Source organism: Cynocephalus volans, chromosome 16 (genome assembly GCF_027409185.1).
Source record: "Cynocephalus volans isolate mCynVol1 chromosome 16, mCynVol1.pri, whole genome shotgun sequence".
NCBI lineage: Eukaryota > Metazoa > Chordata > Mammalia > Dermoptera > Cynocephalidae > Cynocephalus > Cynocephalus volans.
This window is the reverse complement of record NC_084475.1, coordinates 16,979,828-16,987,911: the sequence shown is the minus strand read 5'-3', so window position 1 is coordinate 16,987,911 and position 8,084 is coordinate 16,979,828.

The window sequence follows — 8,084 nt, the reverse complement described above, 5'->3', positions numbered from 1 at the left end:
AGGAGCATGGTGTACAGAACACCAACGTCAAGAGTTCAGATCCCCTTACCAGTCAGCAGCCAAAATAAATAACTAAAAATGAGATCATTTTTATACCCAGCCAAAATAACATTTTCATAGTTAATAAAGGAAATAACATAGGGCTGGCAGATTAGCTCAGCTGGACAGAGTTGCTGATAACACCAAGGTCTGGGGCTCAATCCCTATTCTTGGCCAGCTGCCAAAAATAAAATAAAATAAAATAAATAACAATTTTTTAGTATCACCTAATATCATATTAAAATTTCCCTGATTGGGCCGACCCCGTGGCGCACTCGGGAGAGTGCGGCGCTGGGAGCGCGGCAGTGCTCCCGCCGTGGGTTCGGATCCTATATAAGGATGGCCGGTGCGCTCACTGGCTGAACACGGTGAGGCCGGTCACAAAAATGACAAAAAAAAAAAAAAAAAAAATTTCCCTGATTGTGTCAACCTTTTTTTTTTTTTTTTTTCTAGTGGCCAGCCAGTGCAGGGATCTGAATCTTTGACCTTGTTCTTATAACACCACACTAGAACCAATGGAGCTAACTGGTCAGCCCTCAAAATATTTTTATAGTTAGTTATCCAAATCAGGATCCAATCCAGGACTGCATGTCATACGGGTTGCTCTGTCCCTAGAGAATCCTTTCCTCTAGCACAGCTCCTTTTTTTACTGCATGAGCCTGTTGCTGTCCAAATCCCACTACTGGGGTCTGGTTGCTTTGCCACAGTGTCCTATATATTATTCCTCTATCTCTGGAACCCCCTGCAAACTGGAAGTTAGAACTAAAATCTGAGTCAATTCAAGAACTGTTGGCCAGAAACCGTCAAAGAGAAGCTGCTGCTTCCTCCTGCATCCCATTGGAAGACACAAAAACTCTGGGTGTCCCACATGAGTAACACTGAAGTTGACCCTGGAACAGGCCGGTGGCAGCCTGATCCTCCTACTTGGGCCCAGATAGGAACCCTGTGGTTTTGCTTTGTCTCCAGATGAATGTCTACTTCCTCATCCTCTTTCCACCTGATGATTTTAACACATATGACAATCGTTGCCTGACTCAGTGATGCGAAATGATGATTTTCTACTTTTATTACTCCTACTACATTGATTAGCTGGTGTGGTTGGCAACTTGGAAGGCGGCCTCCAGTGATCCCCACCTCCTGGTATTTATGCCTGTGTTAGCTCACTAGGGTTACCGTTGACAAAGTACCACAAACAATAGAAATTCATTGTCTAATAGTTCTGGAGACCAGAAGTTTGAGATCAAGGTGCCAGCAGGCCGTGCTCCCTCTGAAGGCACAAGGAAAGGATCTGTCCCGGGCCTGTCTCCCGGCTTCTGGTAGTTTCTTGGCTTGTGGTGTCAGAACCCCGATCTTCACCCAGTGTTCTGTCTGTGCGCATGTCTGTGCCCAATTTCTTGTTTTTATAAGGACACTGGTCATATTGGGTTAGGGACCCAAATTACTCCAGGATGACCTCATCTTACCTAATTATATCTGCGACAATGCTATTTCCAAATAAAATCTCACTCTGAGGTTCTGGGGGGTTAGGATTTCAACACAGGAATTTTGGGGGGACACAATTCAACCCATAACGATGTACTTACGTAATCTTCTCTAGAGTGTGGCCTGGACTTAGTGAGTTTTTCTTATTGAGTTAAATTCACATAACATAAAAGTAACTATTTTAAAGTGAATGTTCACAGTGCTTCACAGCCACCACCTCTACCCAGGTCCCCACATTTTTACCACCCCACAGGGAAACCCTTTGCCCATTAAGCAGTTTCTCCCCGTTGACCCTCTGCCCAGCCCCTGACAACCACTAATCTATTTTCTGTCTCTCTGGATTTGCCTGTTCTGTATTTTTCACATAAATAGAATCATGCAATATGTGGCCTTTTGAGTGTGGCTTCTTTCAACTAGCACATGGACCTGGAGAATTGCTTCTGACAAATACAATAGGGCAAAAATACAGTTACAAAGACTGGCTTCCACCTTGCCGGCCCTCTCCTGCTCTTCTCACGAGGGAAGCCCCCTGCATGGTGTGAGCCGCCCTGTCAAAGCCCCCCTGGCAGGGAACTGAGGGAGTCTCTGCTGGGGCCACTCCGTCATTTCCAGGGACCAGCACGAATGAAAACGTGGGGCCCCTTGTTCAAAAAGCAGGGGGGAAATGTCATTAAAGATACTAAAATATAAAGGTTTTTCCTTTCTTCTGTAATCTCACTTGACTTGTGATGGTGCTTTTTATTTGTTATTTAATGTCATTTATTAGGGTCATTTATTTTGAAATAAAAATTTTAATGATTAGCATGAATTTTACTGCTCATCTTTATATTGCGCAATGTCAGTTTTTACGTGCAATATAAAAGCACTTAATTCATGCAAAGAATCAGCAAAATTATGCAATTTGTATTTCATAGCTTGTACATGCATCTGTTAGTGGGTGGTGTTCCCACCAGAGCAGAGAAATGCTGCATGAAACTAATTCAACTGTTTTATATCACTTCTTGATTCTACCAGCATTCTCTGGAAGCCAGAGGCTTCCTTAACTCGCTTACCTTGAACTTGCCTTGAATCTTGCTGGACTCTACACAACGTGGGTCCACCAGACGGCTGCACTCATGGGGCATCTCGAGCGCTTTATGAGAATAGGGTGGCAGGAACGATGGCGGACTTGGGTACAGTGCATATCTCCTCTGCTCCCGTGCCTGCTCCATGTCCTGCTAGACTTCACTTACAAAACACACGATCAAAGACAAAATTATTAAGAATATCAAGATAGTGACGGCAGAGCATTAAACCATGCACAGAGCCCTTCTGAGTCCTATGCTACACACCCATGTGACACACCCATGAAGCCTGCCCTGTCTCTGGACAACAGCCAGTGGGGAACTAAGCCTCAGCCCAACAGCTAGCAGGGAATTAAATCCCGGCACCATGTGAGGAAACTTGGAAGTAAATCACCCCCCAGCCGATCCTTGAGATGACCACAGGCTCAGCTGACACCTGCCTTATAGCCTGTAAGAGACCCTGAGCCAAAGGACCCAGTTAAGCCGTGCAGAATTCCCGACCCCCAGAAACGGTGAGATAGCATGTGTGTGTTATTTTAAGCAGCTAAGTTTTGGGGTAATTTGTTATGCAGCCATAAATACCTAATGCAGCTGGCATTCTTCTGCAAAGCAGAGTTTTCCTTCCTCAACCAGGGCACCTTTGGTTACTTCGAAATATAGTTCCTACGTGGCAAGGCGGGCTAAGTGCTTGATTCTCTCTCTTTATTCATCAACAATCAGAGGAAGACATTGGTTTAATAAATGCCTCAATGGGGTCCCAAGAGTTTCTCTGGATTTCTCCAATGTCAGTTTCTCAGGAACACATGAATTTTCACAAATCCAATGTATCTTAGTTACCTACAATCATTTTTCTTTCTTTCTTTTTTTTTTTAAAGATGACCGGTAAGGGGATCTTAACCCTTGACTTGGTGTTGTCAGCACCACGCTCACCCAGTGAGCTAACCGGCCATCCCTATATAGGGATCCGAACCCTCGGCCTTGGTGTTATCAGCAATCGTTTTTCTCTTTGATGTTCAAATTGTTAGAATTTTCTCAGTGGGAGTCCCTTCCACCTGCTTCCTGTGTCCTTTTGACATGACCCCATTCATCTTTGTCTTTTTTTTTTTTTTTTTTAAAAAGATGACCGGTAAGGGGATCTCAACCCTTGGCCTGGTGTTGTCAGCACCACGCTCAGCCAGCGAGCAAACCGGCCATCCCTATATAGGATCCGAACCCGTGGCCTTGGTGTTATCAGCACCGCACTCTACCGAGTGAGCCACGGGCCGGCCTATGACCCCATTCATCTTTGAAAGCTTCCTTGCTCTCTGCTGCAAACGAGATATTCACGGCTCACCGTGCACTTGCTGCCCCAGCCCTGCAGCTGGCCATTTCTCCAGGGAGCCTGCTGTTCAGACAATAGGATCTGAATGCAAGGGGTGGTCACAGTTTTAATTTGCATTTCCCTAATTACTAGTGAGGTTCGGCATCTTCTCATGTATTCATTGACCATTTTCACATCTTCTTTTGTAAATTGTCTGTTCTCATCCTTTCTCCAATGTTCTATTAGATTATTTTGTAATTTTTCTTTAATTTATTTTTTTAAAAGATGACTGGTCAGGGGATCTTAACCCTTGATTTTGTGTTATCAGCACCACGCTCACCCAAGGGAGCCACAGGCCAGCCTCTACTTCGTAATTTTTAAATGGCTTGGTAAGTCCTCTTACTTAGTTTCTAGATATTGATCCTTTATCAGTTACATTCATTGAGAATATTTTCTCCCAATTGCTTGGCTTTTAGCTTTTGTGGTACAGAAGTTTTCAGCTTTTATGTCATCAGATCTGTCATCAATCTTTTGGTTCATGGCTTCTGGGTGGCATGAATTTCTAGGGAGGCCTCAGCACCCCAAGGTTAGGTAACTTGCCTAATGTCACAAGCTAGTTGGTGGTGAGCTGGGTAGATCTGACCTTCCTCCAGGCCACACTGCCCTCCTGGGGTGACTGCGGCCCCCAAGGTTGGGGGCAGGGAAGACACAGTGGTGATCTGGGGTCAAAGAGACGAGCCCGGTTGGGATGTGGGAGGTGACATGGCTCTCGAATAACATTCAAAGTCCATTCACAGAGGCCAGTTGGAATGACCAAGCCTTGGCTGAAACTAGGATGATGACCCAGTGGAGGACTGATAAGGGGTGAAAACAGCACGTGCGAGGAGCAGGCTGCTGGGAGGGTGGTGGAGATGGATTTCAAGGCTGCCACAGGGGAGAGGAGGGCAGCGGGGGGAGATGGCAAGCAAGGATCCTTGGGCCCAAGGAGTCTGATCCCATTAGCATCCTCCCCAGCCTTCCCCGTGGGTGGCAGGCGACTCTCAGGGTGCTAGGGTCTTATAGCATATGAGTGCCCAGATAGAGTCACTGGTGCTCTTCTTGGGCACATGTCCTGAAAGGAAGGCAGGGTGGCAGGGAGAGGAGCTGCATATGCTTTGGCATCTTACTAACCACCGACAAGCCCTCTTAAGTGCAAACCCATGCCCTTATGCTCTTAATCTTTAGGCCGGACTGCCAGGTTTTCTGGTGAGAAAGCAGGTAGAGGTGGCTTCCCCAGTGTCCCCTGACCAGGCGGAGTTCCTTGGTGCAGTACCCTTATTGCCACTAGATGGAGACTCTGCATCATCAATACCAGCTGCCAGTGCCCAGCACGTGCCGGTTCCCTCCTCGAGGGTTCCTCGACTTCATCCCACCTGACCTGACTCCCCCACTTATTTTGCCCAGTGAAAGTGAGGGGAGGTAAATCCTGAGCAAAGGAAGTCTGGGGGACTGTGTTGGCTAAGTTCTAAAAAGAGGGGTGCCTTTTTTATCTCTCCTCCCTACTCTGTTCCCCGGATTCCTCCCCTGGTCCCTGTCACCTGGACTCTTGCCATCTCACTGGCCTCCCCACCTCCACCCAAACCAGTCTGTCCTAAGCACAGCCAGAATGACCCTTCTGAAACATGGGTATGGTCCACCATGATGGCTGGAAAGAGCATGGGCCTTGGGTCCAGAACCCAGCTCTGCTCTGCACCAGCTGTGTGGCCTGTTATAGCCCTAAACCCCTCTGAACCTTAAGGAAATCAGCATCCCCTCATTCAATAGAATTTCATTACATGTTCTAAAAATGAAAACATCTCATCTAACAAAGAGACCCCCTGATATTTTACTCCCATGGACAAATACCAGGACGTCCTTTAAAGGTATGTTGTCAGAGCCTTTTGAGTTTAATAACTTATGACTTCAAGGTTCCCGTTTCTTCTGAGGGTCACAAGGCGAGTCCTGAGGAAGTCTCAAGGTGTGTGGTTGCCTGGGTCCCTAGCTGGGGAGCACTCTCCTGCCTTCCTACAAGGCAGTGCTTACAAGGGTCAAGGCTTCTCATTTTATTTTATTTTTTTGTAAAGATGACCAGTAAGGGGATCCTAACCCTTGACTTGGTATTGTCAGCACCACGTTCTCTGAAGTGAGCAACCGGCCATCCCTATATATGATCCGAACCCGCGGCCTTGGTGTTGTCAGCACCACACTCTCCCGAGTGAGCCACAGGCCGGCCCACGGCTTCTCATTTTAAAATTCTGAGTCTGTGGTCTCCATACCACAGCAGCCTCAGTTTCCTCAGCTGGAAATCCTACCCTTCCTACCTTGTGGAATTATTGTCAGGATTAAAAAGTGAAATACTGTCTGTGAAAGCACTCTTCAAGGAGGGCTAGGCAAGCGTAAAATATTAGGGTGCAATTTCCCAGTTGAAGAACTCTCCAGGGCTCCCCGTTGCATACAGGATAAAATAAAAACCCTTATCCTGACACACAAGAGCCTCCGCCCACGGCCACCCTGACTTTGCATGTGTCCTATCAGCCTGGGATGCAGCCAAACTGGGGCACCAGAAGCTTCCCTACCATAGCCAGGGTGAAACCCCTTCCCTCATCCAGACCTGTCTAGCCCTCCCTACGCTGTTAGGCCCATTAAAACAAAGTTTAGACAGTGTTTTTCTTTAAATTGTAAAAGTAATACATGCACATGGTATGAAATGAAAAGCAAGTACCTCTCTCCTCCTCCTCCTCCCCACCCCCCAAAAGGGTTACCCCACACATACCCTTCCAGAAAGTTTTTGTAGATCTACCAACATATATATGCACATTCCACTTAAATTTAGGTAAAAGAGATTATACTAAACATGCACCTTGCTTTTTTTTCACTTAATGTTTCTTGGAGATAATTGCTTATCTGCATACAGAGAGCTGCCCCATTGCTTTTAACAGCTGTGTAACATTACCACAAAATTACAGCCCTGGTCTATTTAATTTTCTTCCCCCTCCCCCCCAGTTGGCTGGACAGGTGCTTGCTATTGAAGCTGGGGCATCCCTGCACCTACATGGCTGGGCAGCATGCCTGGTTTCTATGGGACAAATCCCCGACATCAGCTTAATGCCACCATAAGTCCCTCCAATCCCGGGGACTCCTCAGAGCTTTCCTTGGAGTTCCAGGGGTGAAGACACAGCTCAGGTGTCTGTAATAGCCTTTGCTAGAGTCTAAAGTCAGATTATGACTGGGTTCAATCCCAAAGTGCTCCACTTACATTTCCCTCTGCCTCAGTTTTCTCATCCCGGAAATAGAACACACACACACACCCCCACCATGGAATTGTGCCACAGATTAATCAAAATAGACTAAAGCACTTAGGATGGAAGAACCCAGAACGGCTAGCTGCCATTACCTTTCCTGTCACGGTGCTGTGTTCTTCTGTCTCCCCTAGAGAGTGCCAGCACTTTGCAGGCAGACCCTGGCTTTGTTCCTGTCTGCAAAGAACCCCAGGATGTGCCAGGTGTACAATAAATAGTCCCTGCGTTTGTTATTGAGGAGCAACCCCCCAGTTGTGGCCCAACCCCCTCCTTCCAGCCTGTGCCCTCTCCAAGGTAATAATATCCTCTCCAGAAAATCCCCAGCACCCAGGAGCCCCTCCCCCCTTCCCATTGCTTATCTCCCCTTCCTCACCTAGGTCAGTGATAACCACCAAGGTGTGTGGGTTGTGGGGCGGGTGGCTCAGGGCTCTCTAAAGGGCAGGGGTCTTGGCTGGTCCCTAAGGCCAGCACCACTGCCTGGACCCATAGGTCCAGACTCCTACCCCCACCCCTCCAGTCCAGAGTCTCTCTTCAAACTGTGTTCCTCTTGGCCGGCCTGGCTTCCCCATGGGGGAAGGACGAGATGATAAGCTCTGGACTGAGAATGGGGCATTCAGACCTTGGAGTTAGGTCCCTGCTTCCCTGGCCATGGTTTTGTTTTGTTTTGTAGCAGCTGGTGGGTACAGGGATGGAACCCCGGGCCGTGGTGTTAGCAGCACCACGCTCTAACCAACTGAGCTAACCTGCCACGGTTTTGCTCATCTAGTCCAAAGGTGGAGGCTAGGTCAGGCTCTTGGAGTCCCAAGAAGGCAGAAAGATCCACCTGGGCAGACAGATGGGACCAAGGGGCCGGCTGTGGCCAGCACCGCCTACCGCACTCCT